General features: G+C 40.6%; 1 protein-coding gene across 2 annotated transcripts in view; it reads right to left on the bottom strand.

The window, feature by feature from the left end:
- ttc22 (tetratricopeptide repeat domain 22) overlaps nucleotides 1-17,273 on the bottom strand; it is a 50,132-nt gene extending 32,859 nt beyond the window's left edge. For both annotated transcript variants that reach the window (XM_030433221.1, XM_030433222.1), the window contains exons 1-3: nucleotides 17,121-17,273; nucleotides 16,509-16,598; nucleotides 15,609-15,742 (exon numbers count right to left, since the gene is read on the bottom strand). The gene's annotated coding sequence lies outside the window, so the exon portion shown is untranslated. The remainder of the gene's footprint in view (nucleotides 1-15,608; nucleotides 15,743-16,508; nucleotides 16,599-17,120) is intronic.
- Between the last annotated feature and the right edge of the window lie 2,161 nt (nucleotides 17,274-19,434).

The following is a 19,434-nucleotide window of genomic DNA, read 5'->3' as shown; positions in this document are numbered from 1 at the left end:
CTTACAGGCCATTTCCCCAAACAACTTCAAAGATGACAGGATAATACTGTTGTCTGATGGAAACAGAGAAAGCACCCCAGCAGGTGTGTAGGTGTGCAGAGTTGGAACAATTATAGGTACATTATTTGGGCATATTGGTCTACAGTCTACAGTATATATTCAGCCAGGAGACAGAGGCTGGAGGCTACACATCCACTGGACCGTCATCACACAGTCAGTTTGGTTTGGTTTTCTAATGACATCGTGAGTGGGTTTAAATCACTGCGTTACCTCTGTCACCGCTGTTACACATGTACTTAACGTAAGTAACTGCAATTACATTATGTACAACTCAAAAAACTCAGAGTTGCACACTGGACACGAGTTAGTCCAGCCTCCTCCATACGCAGACTTTTCACTCTTTATACTCCTTCTCCTCACCCCTCGCCTCCTTTGCAGCTGTAAAAATGACTACAGCCGCTAGAGCACGTCACCAAACATTAATACGGGTCATAATACGCTGTTTTCTTGGTTGTTGTGGTTATATGGTAGTTTCTCTAATGAGGACAGGCTGTAATAGGTTGTGTTTGGACCCAGCTGCAGCATGCAGGATACCAGGAGTAGTTGGTAATGAGGTTTAAAGCCAAAGCTCAGCAGGTACAGGGCCAGCCAGGTAATGAGCACACAGAACAGTTCAGTACTCCAGCACAGTCTCTTCACAATGCCACTGGCAGACCGGCTGATACACTGACAAACGGCCGGGAAGCAGGTGAGTGAGCGCACGGCGTCGACCCAAACACACACATACAGACACAGTTCAGTTCACACACTGGAGCATTGTCGTTGAGTGGTAATAAATTATGAGAATGTAAATCAGCAATATGTTCATGTGAAATTTTTTTGCAGGGCTCACAGGACAGACGGTCTACAGGATCAGGGGGTGTTTCTAGATAACAGTAACCTTCACATTCTCATGAAAGACGCACACTTCCCAAAGGATAACATTAATGGAAAAGTTCTGTTTTATTCATTTTATCTTGCAGAGAGTTTGATCAAAAGGTCCATACAGGTCTGTACATTAAATATCCAGCTGCGGCCTGTAGTCTCGATTGTTTCCCTCAATGTTGACCAATCGCTTAAACTTTTCTGGGGCTAAGAACTGCCCTGCTTTCAGATCTGTGACAAAGCATTTCTCAAATAATTTCATTGGACAGTGACGTCAGTAGAACCGTAAACACTGATTTCAGATAGGAAAATTGTGGCTCATGGGTTTGACCGCAGCCGCAAAGAAGATAATTAACTTCTAGAAACCTCGCCATGATTTATCACCAAAACATCTGCCATAATTACTTCTGAATGTATTATGTGGGACTGTCCTCTGGGAGGATCTGTCCCTCTTAACCAAGTGATACGTGCGAATATGTACAAACAGAGGGAGACTGTCTGTTCTGTGACAATCAGATAAAAACATACGATAATTATGATCAATAAATCTGTTTGCTAGGTGTCAGTCATGTTTTAATTGTGCACGACACCCCCTGACATGTTCACACCTTCATAAAATGTCACAAATTAAAAGCTTTTAGTCCCCAAGTCAGCTGGCATCACCCTGTGTGTGAGTATTCAGTGTGTGTTCTCACATCAGTCCAGTGTTATTCATGTCCCCCAGCCTTCTGGTTACAGCTCAGCAGTATTATAGTTTATCTGCTCTAATGAGGGCAGATTGTATCAGCCTCATGTAATCTAACAACAACCTCTGGGCCCCTGTTGTCTGTCGGCCCTGACTATGGTCTCCCTGGGCTGTGTGAGAACAGGGGATTATAAAGGAGGGGGAGGCTGGTGGGGATGTGATGCAGTCGTGTGTTTTTCCTGCAGATCTGAGCATAAACTGGCCGGTTTAACAGATTGAGGTGACGATGGCAGGGTGTGCGGGTGAGAAGGTGGTGTTGGTGGTGGCAATAGGCCGGGTGTGATGTTGCCCTGTGGGTGGGTCAAAGCCAGAACATTCAGCTGTCGAGGCTGAAAGCTGGAAGAAAGAGTGTTGTGGTCTAGCCTAATTAAATGGTGCTCAATCAAAAAGAACACATTTATATTTTTCTTCTTCCTCTAAATTTAAGGTTATTTTATCCACTTGCCGAATGGAGGAGATACAGGATGGGCCAGGGCTAGCTGGTTAGCATGCTAACTTCTGTAGACATCTCTCAACTCTCCGTTGTGTTGATTATATGAGTTTGTTTTCTGAACATTTTGAACAGCAATTCTGGCAATATCATACAAGCTCCCTTGAAATATTTATGATTAAGGACAAACTGTATAAATACACTTTCCCATCGAATTTCAACAGTCTCTTCTATAAAACATGTAACTAAAAGCAGCATTTACACTCAAGGGCCCTCATTTATCAATCTTGCATGAAAACGGGTGCAGATCTGAGCGCAGAATTGGTCTTACGACAGGACACACGTGTGATTTATGAAACATTCGTATCTGACCAATCCCAGCGTACGAATGATCTGGTCTTGATAAATGCGGCGGCGGAATTCGCTCGTCATTAACATGTTACGGCCTTAAACATTCCTGGTTCAGAGGCCCGCCCACTGAGGTCAAACATGGAGAGAAGAAACACTGGCAAGAAGACAAACTTTTCCAAGATGGAGATTGGCATCCTGGCAGCGCCGGCACATCAAAGGCACTCAGTTCACTGATGCAATGTTGTGCAAAACTGAACAGGCCAAAATAATATCGCACACTTTCTCCAGGGTATACAGCAGCATTCCCCCTGCTGGTCCGAGACAGAGCCACCTGCCCTTCAGCAACCCGAAGCAGCGCTCCACTGTGACCCCTGTGCGTGTCTGCTCACTATTGAATCTGCGTTCCTGCTCAGTAGCAGGGTTTGCCAGCGGGGTTATTAGGTATTCTGTAAATTAGTTGTCATGTTAGGCTATTTAGCCTATCATATTTTATTTTACAAAAAAGTGGTATCAGTAAAAACGTGGGCTTTTTTTCATTATTACATTTTTTTGGTTTTGTTTTATTCGTTTTGAGAATCCGTTTTTATCTGTTCTAAATATCTGACTGCTTATGCTTAATGACAGCTGAGGTTTGTTTAATAATCATTTTCAGACTCAGCTAGATTTTGCTGTGCTGCACCGCAAATCTAAATGATGAATGATAAAAGCCTCTTAACCTGACTGGATGAGAGCTTTTACATCTGCAGGTCTAAACACTGCGGCTGAGTCGCATCAAATGGGGAACACCCAAACACACTGACTGATTGACAGCTGATCTCCAGGAGGTTTAGTGCCAACTACAGGCATCAACTCGAAAAACATACATAGGCCTACATTAAAATGTCATTAATGAGTGCTAGACAATCTCATTACCACTTTTCCTAATTAGTAATAAGTCCAAACAGTGGCTCTGACAGCCTCAAGAGAAATCAGAGCTTTGCTGACAGTGTGCAGATGTGTCCAGATGATGGACAGCTGCGTGTTAAAGCTGGCGTCTGTGTCAGCCATTGATTTTCATTCTCCAGGAGACAGTGGTTTTGTCTGGTAATGCACAGCTCTGCTAATTGAAGCAGGCTTAAGTGTTTGCGACTGTTGTTGACGCCTGTGTCAGCAGAGTATTTCATTTTACAACCAACAACCACAAGAAGCCATCAGACCCCCTGATGTTAAACAGACTGTAGAGCAGCACATTTTAACTGGCTGTTCATCAACTGATTAGGCAAATGCCACTGCTGCAACCTGTGTTCTATTCAGAGCCCTGACAGGGTGCTTTTGTTGCTATTTGAGCGTGTTTTTCCACAGTGGGTGGCAAGTGTACAGGGCGCACACAAACAGCGCGGGTAGGCTGTAAAAGCACAGAGAAACAGTGGGAGGGACGACGGTTTCCTGCTTACAAGACAAGAGTGGAGGAGCCTGGAGAGACACACAACACGGACAAAGGAATAGGATGATATTTCAGGGAAATGTGCTTATTTGCTCTCTCCGTGAGAGTTAGATGAGACTTCTGATCTTATAGTAAATGTGATGCTAAAGTAGATTAGCTTAGCAAAAAGATTGGAGGCAGGTGAAAACAGCTAGCTTGAATCGCAGAAGTCACCACACTTCACACAGCTTGTGAATGAGAATTTATAGACAGAGGTGGTGAAAGTTTATGCAGTTTATATGCATTAGTCACTTTTTTATTGGCCGTATGTGAGCAGATTGTAATGTGACTCTCATAGCAGCCCATTTTCCATGATATAATGTCAGCAGTGAGCGTTTCTGCAAACCACACATAGGCCCAAGGTTGACATGTTTACTCAACGTGGCATATCACATTCACATTAGCTTATTAGTCCAACAGGCGACCAGAGATCGAGTCACTGGAGGTTTTTAAGGACGCCTGGAGACATTGTGGAGACCTAAACCAGGGAGAAATTGGAGCATCTCAATCCACTGTCACGAAAAAGAGAAATAGAAATTCAACCTAAACAGATGTGAAGTTGCAAACTTTAAAAAGATGTTCAAACTTATCGATCTACAAAGTAACTAGGGTATAGTAACTAGCTAGTACATAAAGCTGTCAAATGATTAGTCGTGGAGTAAAAAGCACAATAGGTTTGCCTCAGAATTGTGGTTGTGTATAAAGTAGCAGAAAATGGAAGCACTAGTTGCTGAAAACAGTAGCTGAGTACAACATTTGAGTAAATGTACTTAGTTACTTCTCACCATTGCTATCCTACTAAGATGTATGTTTGTAAAATTGATATGTGTGGATTGGTGGATTATTTAAAGTTACCCCTGCTTACAGTCAACTTTCACCTGGCTCAAGATAGAACAAAGTGAATAAGCGTACCGTATTTACCAAAATATCGGTTTATCAGTTTGTATCTGGTAAATATCTGGTAAATATATTTAATGGGTTGTTACGCGAGTTAACTCTTTATGTACACACACAACACACACATGTGGACTTTGACTCCAGAATCCTCTGAAAACATGTCTGCTTCTTCAGACCTTTTCCGTTCTGTCAGCCGTCCAATCAGGTTAAGGATAATGGTTATAATGAGCCACTGACTGCAGCCACACAACACCACTAATCTCCTCAAGTATCCCTCAGTGTCATGACAGCAACCGTTCAAAATAGTTTGAGTCTTCCAACGCTGGAGGAGAAAACACCGCAGACCATCATTCCCTCAGCCTCAGTGTGGTGTGAGAGCAAACCACAGATCAGGACCTCTTCATCCCCAAGTGTTGTCTCCTAACCCAACATCAGCACAGCAGGGACTGATAAAGATATTCGGGAATGAATCAGTAAAAAAAATATTTATGAGTGAGAATTAAACACATGCTGTTTCATTTAAGAATAGTGCCAGCAGGTTGGAGTTTGAGATTCAAGGCTCAAGCCGAGCAGAGGAGTGTAACGCATTGTATTACTGGGAAAAGGTGAGCTGTTACAGAGTGAGTCACACTCTAGTTTTCATTTCATGCTTCAGAATTGAGTGGATACAGAAGCCTGGCCTAGAGAGAGGAAGAGAGAGGGGGGGGAGGGGGTATGAGCTCACTAAGTTCAACTTTATTGAAGGAGATGAAATTCAATTTCAGGTGGATTCAGTGAACATTGATCCTAGATTCCTGCCTCTCTGTGGTCTGTGACATCAGACAGTGACTTCAGTAGACTTGAGGAAAATATGACACGACAAAGAATGAATGATGTTACAGTGAACGGGAGGTAAAAGAGACAAAGACCCTTGCTTATGACCAAAGCGATACAGAATACTATTGACAAAATCTCTTAGACTGCCTGGTCAAACATTTCAATCAGGTACAATTAACTTAAACTTATCAGTCGCCAAATAAGTCGATTGATAATGACTCTGAGGACAACATATGACTTTTCCCAAAATGACCGTTGGAAGTAACTAGTGACAGACGTATTGGACATTTGGTTACTGTTTCAGAAACAAAAGCACTTGCTCAGGTTTAGTAAAATCTCAGGGCTCGGGTTAAAATTAGCATGTTAGTCAAGAGACTAAGTGAAATTGTTGTCTTTTGGTTTCAGACAGGATACAAACAACAACCTACTGGGTGAAAGCCTCGATGGGTTTGACGCCTCCACAATTCCTTCCTCCGTATCCTGGGTGTGTTGATCTTCATACTCAATCACCTGACTTCTTCCTTTGCTTCTACTCAAGGTAGCCGCCGAGCAATAAATGTAAATATTGGGTCTTTGCAGCTTTAAGGGAGGGATGACATCATCTTCATATAAAGGTTTATTAGCATTCCCGTATCCATGTCCACCCCAAAAGTGAAACTCCTTTAAGCTTTTTTCAGCAAAATGAAATCATGGAACCATCCAACCTGTATTTTCCTCCATGATTATATATTATTATGAGGTCAAAACTGTATTTAAGGCCAGTCTTAAACCTGCAGAAACTGATTTTTTGGCGGGGGAGGGCATTTGGGAGCTACAGTTGATATGATGTTAATATTGATATGATGAACGTGTTGTAAAACAATAGCTTATTTACACATCCAGCAGTTACAGTGCAATTTTATATCATAATATTAGTGCTCATTTGGAGTTGTGTTTCTCTCCCTCTGATAAATGAAGATAAATAAATCCAATATTGAGTCTTTTCTTCGCTCCATTTTTGATCTCCACCACCTCATTATCTGTTATTTTGGCTGCTAAATGCTCCAACATGTAGACCAGCTATAGTTGCTTAATGTTTCTGTCTGCCGTTTGGTGCTTGGCAGCTAATGTACAGTGGGTTCTTCACTGTTCACTGAGAGCTACACGATGAAACTCGCTATAAAGCTCCATAAAGCTAGGGGAAGCTACAGATTTAGGAATGACCCTGATCACATTTTCACGCTGTCTATTAAAATACAGCTGCTTAAAAATCAGATGACTTGCTTCTTACTTGATCCCACTTTCTACTTTGTTTTCCAGCTGACTCAACATGTTCGGTGACCGAGACAATCTAATAAAACAACATGTGATTTATGCAAAGATATACACACAACGACAAAGTTATTTCCAGCCAATTATGCCTCTTTTGCTAAAAACATGAGTGCACATTAACGATGTGAACACTCAGAATCTCTCATACTGTGGCTTCATGTCATTAGTCCCATCATCTCTTCCTCAACTACTCAGATCCCGTGACAGTTTGTGAGGACGTTCCCAGACGGTGGAATGTGCACAACTGTCCCACGAGCTGGATGCTACTGTTAAGTGTTTTTACTCCAGAGGTCCCCGGGCTCTATGGGATGCCGAGGGAAACAAACAAAGGGGGCAGAACTAGGCCGTGGTGTTCCCACCGAGTGACGTAACCCAACGTGGGTCGAGGTCAGCAGGGGCCGGGCTTTTCGGGAGTTGTTGTTGGAGTTTCCAGGGCCTACCCAAAGATTCTGGGGTGAAGCAACTCATAACGCGGTCGGCGATGGAGCCATCTGTTTTGTGTTAGCGTGACTGGGTGTGCGTGTTCGTGCATGTGTTCGCCTCTCAGCAGGATCTGCAGCATATCTGCAGGTTGTTGTCACTGAGGTCATTTTGTGTTGACCGCTTATTGCTGACAGGATGTAAACATGTTTGCAGGCAGATGTCGCTCGTGTCGGATGTCTTGGTACGGAGACACAGCCGTACCAATTAAAGCAACAAACATAAAAGATGGGAGAAGATGAGATATGGAGGCGGCGATCCAGCCCAAGGTTATATCACGTCCAATGTGTTTGAAGACGGAATGGAGTATTGATCGTATAATCCCTGACCACAGAGTCAAGGCTCCTAGATTCATTCTTATTCCACTTTGAGGTTCCTTGTATTGTCGGATCAAACAGACCTATTCAAGAACACAGGACAGAGGAGGCTGAGAGGACGGTTCAGCTGGGAGAAAAATAGTTTTATAACACTTCTGAGCCAGTTTTGCTATGTTTACTTAAATATTAGTGGCTGAAAATGTGCCTTTATTGTTATTCTCAATCTGAGACACAGGTAGATAGTATAGCAAGCCTAAACTAAACTGTCTGACAGCAAAATAAAGACAAAAATATGCCATACAAAAAATCCATAGTTGTAACAGATGTCTTGGCGAGATAGTAAGCTAACAGCAGACAGATACTTAAGAATCTGTCCCGGACACTATCTTACAAAGCTAAAGGAGTCTCCTCTAACTCAAAAACTCACAAAACTGTGTGGTTTCTTAAGGGAGTCTGGTTCTGATTTGCTGCCAACTGAAATCACTCGAGGACAGAGATCTGATCACAATGATAACAAGAATACATTAAAAATATTCAAATAAACACAAAAGGCACGAACAGATCATTTTATCCGTATGATATGTCTGGGTACAGATCCAATTTTGATGCCAGGTGAGTAAATGCAAGAGCAGTGTCCTTTTCCACAAGACAGATTAGAAAGTAGTTTCAGTAGGCTTGAGGAGATGTATCCGACCTGACCACACCAAGTTAAGGAGGTACAAAATCTAATGACCCCAGTAATGTTGCTGTTACATGGCGGTGAGGGTCTCTGGAGAGCGGTGGTGGAGATTTCCAGTAATGCATTAAAGGAGGAGATGCTCTATACTGCTGACACAGCTCATCGATGTCTCACATAGTACACATCCAAGCCTGCGCACAAAGACTCCCTCTTTTGTGCAAAACATACACACAAAAACAGCTTACAAAGACAAACGGATCCATAGCCAAATTCAAATGGCTCTGTATCTGCTGTGTCCTGTGTCAGACCCTCTGTAGTTCTTCATCTGTGGGTCAAATGAACTGTAAAAATACCAAAGTAATTGTTGTACATGTTCAAAGGGGAAAATAGGCTATCAACCCCTTGGCTTAAAACCTACTTTGGTTGTTCACAGATCAAAGGAATGTTTCCAGAGGGGGGAGTCAGAAAACAGGGAACAAGTGCACAGAAGCCTGGGGTGTTGCCTTGCCACATGCCTGTAGTGGACCTCAAACCAATTAGGCCTTAATTGAGTGTCGGACAGAAAGGAGGCCATTCGACTGAGCCTCTTTCACCCTGTTAGCCAGAGACAAGCATGCTTTGTGACACGCGTACCGACTGATCTGGAGGCATTCCGTCCATCCGACCCACTTACTAAAAGGCTGCCCCAGGTCCCTTTCAAAGACTCATGTGCATCTCACGTTTTCTCCGGCAAACAAGTTGGATAAATGGGTTTCCCCATGCAAATGATTCGGCATATGGTTTTTGGTTGAAGTTCAGGCCGTGCCCTATAAATATGTGGGTTAATGGTTCTTTTCCCTCCTGCGCAATGGATGAGAATCGACGAGGATGAGCTCTTTAATTGCATCTCTCAGCACAGGAAGTGTGTTCCTCACACTCAGGCTCACACGACCCAGCTGCTCCGACTCCAATCAGCATACACACACACACACACACACACAACAGTGGAGAAAGGTTGTGTGAGATAACATGACGGGCTTCAGGTGAACATAACTGCTGAATATGTGTTTGCTGCACTCAGATTGGTCTTTGGTTCTTTTTCAGGCCTTAAAACATCTCTCTACAGTAGAATCTAATGTGGGTTCACAGATGAATGAGGTTTAAAGAGATACTGTTTTTAGGTTAAAGGGTTAGAAGTTAAAGTTTTTCAACACCATTTTCTCGTACAATTTTTGGTTATTTCAAATAAAAGATTGTTTGAATATTCTTATGTTTCTGTCCAGTAAGCCTGTGTTTATTTCAATCCATGGTAGGCAATCTGCTTAGTCATTGTGCAAACACAATGACTAAAGCAGATTGCCTACCATGGGTGCTCACAAACAAGGTTAAAGTTACCCAAGAAATTCAGATTAGCACAATAACTTCCTGATCATCATCATCATCATCATCAACCAATCATACATCAATAAAAAGCCTCATTTTACACATGATCCATGAAGGTGAAGATACAGAAAAATAGAAATGCATGGCAAAAATAATAATTAGTAATAATAATAATAGTAATATTTAGTGAGCACGCAAAATTCCACAAATGATGTTTTTCAGGGGAGCTCAAGTCGTATTAGGACGAGCCAAGCTCCCCTTGGCTCCCGTGTGGAGCGCATCCTGTTCTCAGTGACTTCCAGGAAAAAAATAAAAAAACAACTTTAGGCAGTTGCAAAGTGTTCTCACCTAGCCAGACATGAAGCGCTCTCTGGAAACTTTTTTTTGCACGTGGGGAGAAAAGCCATGGGATGAAAATGGCTCAATCCCTGCAAAACAAAAAGGGAACAGCTGCTAGTGTGTTCAGGTTTGTGCCATGTCAGTGTGTAGGTTGCTAGCTTGGAGGTTGTTACAAGTCGATAGCAGAAGGAAGAGGGGGAATACCAGCTGAAATAGGTGCCCGATGACAGGCTTTATACAAACAGTCTACATCCGGCGAGTCAGACGAGGTGTGAAGTAACATAAAACATGATTTACTTATTAGTATGTGTGTCTATACCACCCGGATTAAGCCAAAACAGATCAAACACCAAACTGCACCAATTTTAGGAATCTTGATTTTTTTCTTTATCTCTATTACTCGTTTGTTACATAAAAAACGCACAGCTATTCATAGAGTCACATGAGAGGAAAAGTCTGGCTTCTTTTGAAAATACATTGCCAGGTGCCTGATGATATGAATCATGCAACAGGCGTAAAGTAGCTCGTATATTTACAGCCCTGTCTGAGAGAGCATTATGCTTGTCTTCCCAAATCCTCTCAGAGGCCTCCAGCACAGAAAGGGCCCCAAGGGAGGGTCCCAGGGGTCAGCAACTTCAGTCCACAAGCTTTTTTTTTCCCTCTCCCAGATTCCCAGATTTGCACACTCCCTCGCTCTGTTTACTCTGCTCCGTTCCACCTGCAGATGCTTTTTTTTTTTTTTTTTTTTTACCTCATATCGCTCCCTAAATCCATATTTTTCATCCTCTACTCTCTGTTTTCCCTCTCTTTCTTTTCATGTCTCTCCTCGTGAATGTTGATGACAACGATTTCCCTACAGCCGAGCCGCAGTTCAGCCAAGATCACAGATTACAGAGAGAGAGAGAGAGAGAGGCTTTACATTCCCGGAGAAGCCAAATCTATCCAGCGTGCAGTGCTGCGATGCCTGGCAACCAAACTGAGTTGCTTTCTTTTTTTCTCACTCAAAGACGGAGCACAGCCAGCGCAGCACACACACGCAGGCTCCAAACCAGCGTAGGCGGATTTTCCTCATTTTCTTCGCGGTGGTGGAGTTTTGTCGTGAACTCGCCGCAATGTGACCTTTACCCCAGATGTTAAGGCGTTCAAAGCCAGCGCGGATAAACATCAGTGGCTAAAGCCCGTCACAATTGCTGCACGATTTAATGCAAGGCGATCAATGAAGGATTTACAATGTCAAGCCGCTAAATCTTTCCCCTGATTCCTATGAATTGAATATTGACGGCAGCGACCGGAGCGTGAACAGTGACGTCAGAACACACACACACACACACACCTCAGATCAACGTGTCTGTTTACCGATGGATGGTTGAATGTACAACACATTCAGAATAGAAAAAAAAAACAGTAGTTTGTCATAAACAAGTCAAACTTCACATGGAGCACCATGAGAAGAGAGTCATGTTGATGTTTACTCATTTTTATCCCACAGAGTCATTTCAGTGCATCTGGTTTGGTTTACACTCATCATGACCGCCGTGTTTTCTGGGAGGGTGGAGAGAGTTTAGGTAAATTATACTTGTGACTTAATTTTGCATTTCATCCAGCGGTGGTGGATGTTTTCTTGCCGCAGAGGGCGAAACCAAAGCTGACCAGTGACGGGCACGTCACATTTACTTTTCAGGAATAAAAAACCCTCCTGACTCTGAGCAGTGTCACCAAACTTACTGCTGGTGCTATTTTGAGCCTTCTTTAAAGTGAAACTCTCACCAAAAAGGAACCGAGGCTTTATTTGTGATTGAATGTGAGTCAAACCTTCGTGTAAATGCATAATTACGACGAAAGAGGCACTTTTAAAATGTACTGTAGTTTTGTTTTCGGGCAAGCTAATTTTAAATGGGGTGCAGGGGCACTCTGACGCTAGCATCAAAATTATGGGGTGCCGAATGTAAAAATTCAATCACACTTTTGTGGCTGATATATTTAGAATATTTAGCTCACTTTTCTCACATTTAGCTAATTTTCCTGACATTTGAGGTACAAATTAAATGGTAAATCTAAATGTTAAATCTAAATCTAAATGCTAAATCTAAATCTAAATGTTAAATCTAAATCTAAATGCTAAATCTAAATCTAAATGTTAAATCTAAATCTAAATCTAAATGCTAAATCTAAATCTAAATGCTAAATCTAAATCTAAATGTTAAATCTAAATCTAAATGCTAAATCTAAATCTAAATGCTTAATCTAAATTTTAAATCTAAATCTAAATGTTAAATCTAAATCTAAATGTTAAATCTAAATCTAAATCTAAATGTTTAATCTAAATGCTAAATCTAAATCTAAATGCTAAATCTAAATGTTAAAAGTTAAATCTAAATGTTAAATCTAAATCTAAATGCTAAATCTAAATGCTAAATCTAAATCTAAATCTAAATGCTAAATCTAAATGTTAAATCTAAATCTAAATGTTTAATCTAAATCTAAATGCTAAATCTAAATCTTAAATCTAAATCTAAATGCTAAATCTAAATCTAAATGCTTAATCTAAATTCTAAATCTAAATCTAAATGTTAAATCTAAATGCTTAATCTAAATGCTAAATCTAAATCTAAATGCTAAATCTAAATCTAAATCTTAAAAGTTAAATCTAAATGCTAAATCTAAATCTAAATGCTAAATCTAAATCTAAATGTTAAATGTTAAATCTAAATCTAAATGCTAAATCTAAATTTAAATGTTAAATCTAAATCTAAATGTTAAATGTTAAATCTAAATGTTAAATCTAAATGTTAAATGCTAAATCTAAATGTTTAGAAAATATGCAAATAGCCCACGCCTGTCAGCGTGCACAGACCCGCCCACACCTCTGACGGACCGACCTGCTGTGGATGTGGAGGCAAAGAGAAGAAGGACCGAACATGGCCGGCTCGCTCCAATTAGGAGATACTGAGCGGGCAGTTATGGCAGGTGTGCCTGTTGCACTCCAAGGTGCACTTCCGCCGGTACCGTCCACACCGTTAACGGTAAGTTACGTAGTTAAAAGTTGAACTTTTCGCTGTATTCTGGGAGAAGCTATTGTTAGCTAACCGACCTAGCAAGCTAACATTTGCCACTGTGACTTGGGTGCCAGCTAAGGTTTTGTGATTCACTGAAAGTTACTTTCGACTGTTATTTAGAGTTACCCAAAACTTAGTGATCACAGGTAAGAAAGCTGACTGTGCCTCATGAAGCATAAGCTGTGGTAGCTGAATAATGTTATGTAGCTAACTTTCCCAGATTGCTAACGTTAGCGCTATTGCTTGTTACATTAACCGAAGGACCAGGAGTTTTGCCGCCATGAAGGACATTTAATTAAAAAAAAAAACTTAAAACTCTTCTCCAAGGCATAACCAATATGAGCTGAAAGCTGTTTTTAAAGCAATCAAAGAATCTAACGTTATGCTTTCCAAGGATGTGTCCTGTTAGTATGTTTGTGGTGTACACCGGACTCTATGGTCATTAAACACTTTAACATGGATTTTTAACAGGTTGACGTGTTGGCTCTTGTTTCAGGTCTCCACACCCCAGGTTAACCCACAGGCCCCTACAGCTGTGTCCTCAGGCACTGCCACATTTGCTACCACTATGACATCACTGAGATCAGTAAGTAAAGTTGTGATATAGCATTACAACCTTTTGTTACCTAAGTTAACTGAGAAACATTAGTTCATGACAGAAAACGCATCCAGGGATTCAGGGGTTCCAGGCCCCTTGGCTTATAGAGAGGCAGCAATACACAGGATTTACATTTTTGAGAAAATATTTTCAAAATATTATCAAACAATAATTTGGTGGACCCCCAAGGGATCATGGACCCCCAGTTGAAGACCTCTGCTTTAATTCACACCTTACCCTGCTTCTTCTTTCTTTTTTCAGTGAAGCCCTCAGACCCCTAGTATTACTCAAACTTATTTGTTTTTAATAAATTTACTATGTCAAACTGTGAAAATGTTTTTTAAATACTGTTTAATATTAAAATAATTATGTATATTCAAATCTAAAGGTCTTATAACCCTACGCTTGTAGAGTATGTTTTAAGAGAAGTGGTCCAGCTGCCAGAAGTTTGCATCCTGAGAAACACGTGGGGAAAAACTTGCATGGTCGGAATTGATGAGTGTGCCCTTGAGCAAGACATTTAACCCCAAACTGCTCCCTCCATTTCAAAAGATTTCTTTTATTTCAATTTGTAGGTAAATCTGTGTTAGATACTGAGACCCTAGGTATGTAGGAAAGAAGCCCATGCATTTAAGGGTAAAGCTTTTGATGGGAGTTTTTGTTGATGTCTTCACAGGTTCTGCCACTCCTGAAAGAAAATCCCTGCTTTAGGGTCCTTCTTGAGAAGCCTGAAGAACCCAGTGATATTACAGCAGCTGTTGTGGCTGCCCTCCTGAAACCCAACTACTCTGTTCTGGGAAGCAACAGAAGACCAAGAGAGGAGTTAATGGTGGTTAAGTTCAGAGAGTTTCTCCAATGTGTACAAGGTAAATGTATGCTTTTCCCTGATGAACCTGCTTAATTATGGAAAAAAAAAAAAAAAAACTCCATGTCTTGACAGAGTAAAACACACAAAGGATTTCCTGATACACAATCCTCATGAATCCAGAAATCACTCCATATCAGTCCTGTAACACTTTCTATACAGGTCAGATGCTACGTTCTCCTTACAAAGCCATTAGAGTATGTAGTAGAGAATATTGCTGTCTGTCAGTGTAAAACTTGTGCACTATCCTGCTGCAGTTGTGCTATAATGTGCAAGCGTTAAGCCTTTTCTCTACATTGTCCGACCCATGTTGAAGACTGAATCATTTCACTGTCTATAATCTGTGATAATTTGGTTGTGTACATATTTATGTCTTTATTTTGTATCTTTTTCACCCTTATAGAGAAAGAAGTTGGTGAACATCTTCATGCCAGGACCCTTACTGAGGAAGAGCAGGCGTTTATCCTGACATTGAATCCTGCATATCTAGACATGCACAGACACAATAAAGCCAGTAAACCAATGGGTGGTTTTGCTGATTTATTTTTCTCTGTATACATTTCAGGTTTACTTATTGTCGGTTAAAACATTTCAGGCTAATGTTGAAACTGTTCAGCTTTTCTACCAATCTGCTCAAAAAGTATTTACAGTACAGCATTGTTAAATGTACACCACTACTGACTGACATGTTAATGTTACATTCTTTACTTCAGTACCTTCATTATTATTGGCTCAAGAGTTGTTTGTCTAGTGTGAAAAGCTGAAGTGGGGTTCTGTTTACTTGAGATGTGATTGAATGATTGTTAAATGCAGCTTTAAACTCATCTAATGTGCAATTGATCCTTAGAATGTACACAAAATTGAAGACAAAATAATTCCCATTCATTGTCTACATCCAAGGCCTCCATTGACTCCAGTTCATAGAAAATATCAAGCATCCAATTCCTAATCAGAAATGGTACTGAATTTTGTGTACCTTAAGTTGTATTCCCACATCAGCTTGTATAAAGTGGGTCCGGAGATCCACAGGACTGAAGCCACTTCAGAAAGCGTTGTTCCCAGCAGCAGCAAACCCTCAATGTCCTCTTTGGAAAGTACTGTATGCCCATCCTACAAAACAGGAAAAAACACATATCATGAATTGCACTGAACTAATCAACCTGTTATCATTTCCTACGTGCAGCCGTGTTGACTGCATAGTCAAATCCCTTGGCATCACTATACACAGGGCTGGGTAGTAAATAATTTCATGTTATTGGGATTATTATAATCAAATTACAAAAAAATAAGCACCTATAATCAACCCAAATTGGATTTGAAAAATGTGTAATTAGATTATAGTTACACTGTCATGGATTACTTGTTACATTTTTGATTTCTCCATTATTTTATCTTTAATGCAGAAAAGGAGAACAACTCTTACAGTCATAATTTGCATATTTGGTTTTAGGTAATCCAAAGGTTTTAGGTTATTGACAAGAACTTTTTACACAGGTCATCAGGGATATATTTTTATAGTAACCTTCTAACCCTGACCATTCATTGAGACCTGAAGAACTAACCTGGGACAAGCTGGAATGACAAGGGAGGTCTAATATGCAATTATAGTTAAGTCACACAACCAACATGAGGTATATAATGGAAGATGTATCAAGATGAACTATAGCAGAACAATAACTAGCTCTAAAATATGCCTTCTGAATTAGCTGATAAACTGGATGTGTTTTCTGTCATGAACTAATGTTTCCTGTGTATTGCTGCCTCTCTATAAGCCAAGGGGCCTGGAACCCCTGAATGCGTTTTCTGTCATGAACTAATGTTTCTCAGTTAACTTAGGTAACATAAGGTTGTAATGCTATATCACAACTTTACTTACTGATCTCAGTGATGTCATAGTGGTAGCAAAGGTGGCAGTGCCTGAGGACACAGCTGTAGGGGCCTGTGGGTTAACCAGGGGTGTGGAGACCTGAAACAAGAGCCAACACGTCAACCTGTTAAAAATCCATGTTAAAGTGTTTAATGACCATAAAGTCCGGTGTACACCACAAACATAACAGGACACATCCTTGGAAAGCATAGATTCTTTGATTGCTTTAAAAACAGCTTTCAGCTCATATTGGTTATGCCTTGGAGAAGAGTTTTAAGTATTTTTTTCTTTTATTAAATGTCCTTCATGGCGGCAAAACTCCTGGTCCTTCGGTTAATGTAACGAGCAATAGCGCTAACGTTAGCAATCTGGGAAAGTTAGCTACATAACATTATTTAGCTACCACAGCTTATGCTTCATGAGGCACAGTCAGCTTTCTTGCCTGTAATCACTAAGTTATGGGTAACTCTAAATAACAGTCGAAAGTAACTTTCATTGAATCACAAAACCTTAGCTGGCACCCAAGTCACACTGGCAAATGTTAGCTTGCTAGGTCGGTTAGCTAACAAAAGCTTCTCCCAGAATACAGCGAAAAGTTCAACTTTTAACTACGTAACTTACCGTTAACGGTGTGGACGGTACCGGCGGAAGTGCACCTTGGAGTGCAACAGGCACACCTGCCATAACTGCCCGCTCAGTATCTCCTAATTGGAGCGAGCCGGCCATGTTCGGTCCTTCTTCTCTTTGCCTCCGCATCCACAGCAGGTCGGTCCGTCAGAGGTGTGGGCGGGTCTGTGCACGCTGACAGGCGTGGGCTATTTGCATATTTTCTAAACATTTAGATTTAGCATTTAACATTTAGATTTAGATTTAACATTTAGATTTAGATTTAACATTTAGATTTAACATTTAACATTTAGATTTAGATTTAGCATTTAGATTTAGATTTAACATTTAGATTTAACTTTTAACATTTAGATTTAGATTTAGCATTTAGATTTAGATTTAACATTTAGATTTAACTTTTAACATTTAGATTTAGATTTAGCATTTAGATTTAGATTTAGCATTTAGATTTAGCATTTAGATTTAGATTTAGATTTAACATTTAGATTTAGATTTAACATTTAGATTTAGATTTAGAATTTAGATTAAGCATTTAGATTTAGATTTAGATTTAGATTTAGCATTTAGATTTAGATTTAACATTTAGATTTAGATTTAGCATTTAGATTTAGATTTAGCATTTAGATTTAGTCAATCGAAATCAACGGAGTGGGCAACTATGCCCATGTTTTGTGCGGTTTACGGTTGTAATAACCGGTGCAGTATTGTTACCAGATCGCGGGGGATTACCCTTCACAAGTAAGATTTTATTTTTTTTATTTATTTTTATAATTTTTGTGAAAAAAAATTTGGGGGGTTATGATTATTGTATTTGGGGATAGACCTTCCTCCGTAGAAATAAATGCAGGGGGGGCGCATTGGGGACCCATCCAAGATGGCGGCTGCGCTGATACGTCAGCTCCAATAGGCAGCGTCAGTCTATGAGGCGTCTACGTATATTATGTCTATGCTCTTACCTTTTAGGTCGCACTTGGGGATCGACACTTTTTGTCTGACATGACGGTGCCGCGCCAGAGGTGCTACTGCTAACGTGAGTTGCCCAAAAACCTTATTTTTCGTAAACTCTGTGTACACAAACAATGTTCTCAATGCTCGTGTTCATGTGTAGAGACTCTGGTGATACTACGAGCACAGTTTCATGTTGTGTCGAGCCTTCTTAGTGTTTTAAAAATAGCAATTTTGATGCTAGCGTCAGAGTGCCCCTGCACCCATTTAAATTGCCCGAAAACGAAACTACGGTAAATCTTAAAAGTGCCTCTTTTGTCGTAATTATGCATTTACACAAAGGTTTGACTCATATTCAATCACAAATAAAGACTCGGGTGCTTTTTGGCGAGAGTTTCACTTTAAGGGTTGTACCAGTGTGAAGGCCTCTTCAACTGCTTTTTGAGAAGGTGCAGATATTAAAGGAAGTGAAGTGTCAAGAGGCCGTACTTTTACATTCTTGGCGCACAGCTTGGCTTGTAAACGTGTTCAAACATTGCACTTCTTCTCCGCTTTGTTGATACGTTTTCACAATCATAAAAAGAATCATCGTGTCTACAGAAATGCGTCCATCTCTTGGTGGTGAGCATGGAAAATGTGCGTGTCTTGTTAGATGGCGACCTCTAGTGGCCGTAATTCAGTAAGTAAGTCAGGTGAAGTGGAGCAACATGCAAACGGTGAAAACCAAAAGTCAATGGCGAGTTATTTTGAGAGTATATAACATGACTTCAGTCTCGTGTGTAACGTAGGTACGTTTGTAACTGAGGTTACATAAGTAACGTAGTTCTTTTAGACCGAACCATCACCTAAATAACTTTTAGCACCTGAACCTAACCAAACTGCAGCTGCATAACATACTAATGCTAGCCACTTAAAACACAATGCAAATTATTGGGTAGCTTTCATTTAAACATCTGGCTTTCAACGTGCTGTGTGGGAGGCCGCTGTCTTGTTCCCTCTCTTAAAGCAAGGATGACCAACAGCTTCACAAGAAGGGACTCACATGCACCGACCTGCAGCACGGCCACCAGCCAGACCAGTTACCTGAACAAAGAACAGAGGAACTTGGATTACAACACACACAGAGGACGCATGACTTCATTCACTGTTCAGGGTGCCAATACTCCATCATTTATTCATATAGAAAACAGTTGTTTGCTGCTGTATTAATGTTAAAAATTGCACATGTAGAAGCTTTAATGCTGCACTGGTTTTCAGTGTATTTATGTAACCAAATAATGATAATGTGCAAAGTGAGAGGTGACAAGTGAAGAAGACTCTACAGCGTGTTTTAGTGCCCTTCAGCTCATTGCTTTGGTTCATT

The sequence above is a fragment of the Sparus aurata genome, chromosome 11 (genome assembly GCF_900880675.1).
Source record: "Sparus aurata chromosome 11, fSpaAur1.1, whole genome shotgun sequence".
NCBI lineage: Eukaryota > Metazoa > Chordata > Actinopteri > Spariformes > Sparidae > Sparus > Sparus aurata.
The sequence above is the reverse complement of the archived record's forward strand: the minus strand, read 5'-3'. Positions and strand labels throughout refer to the sequence as shown.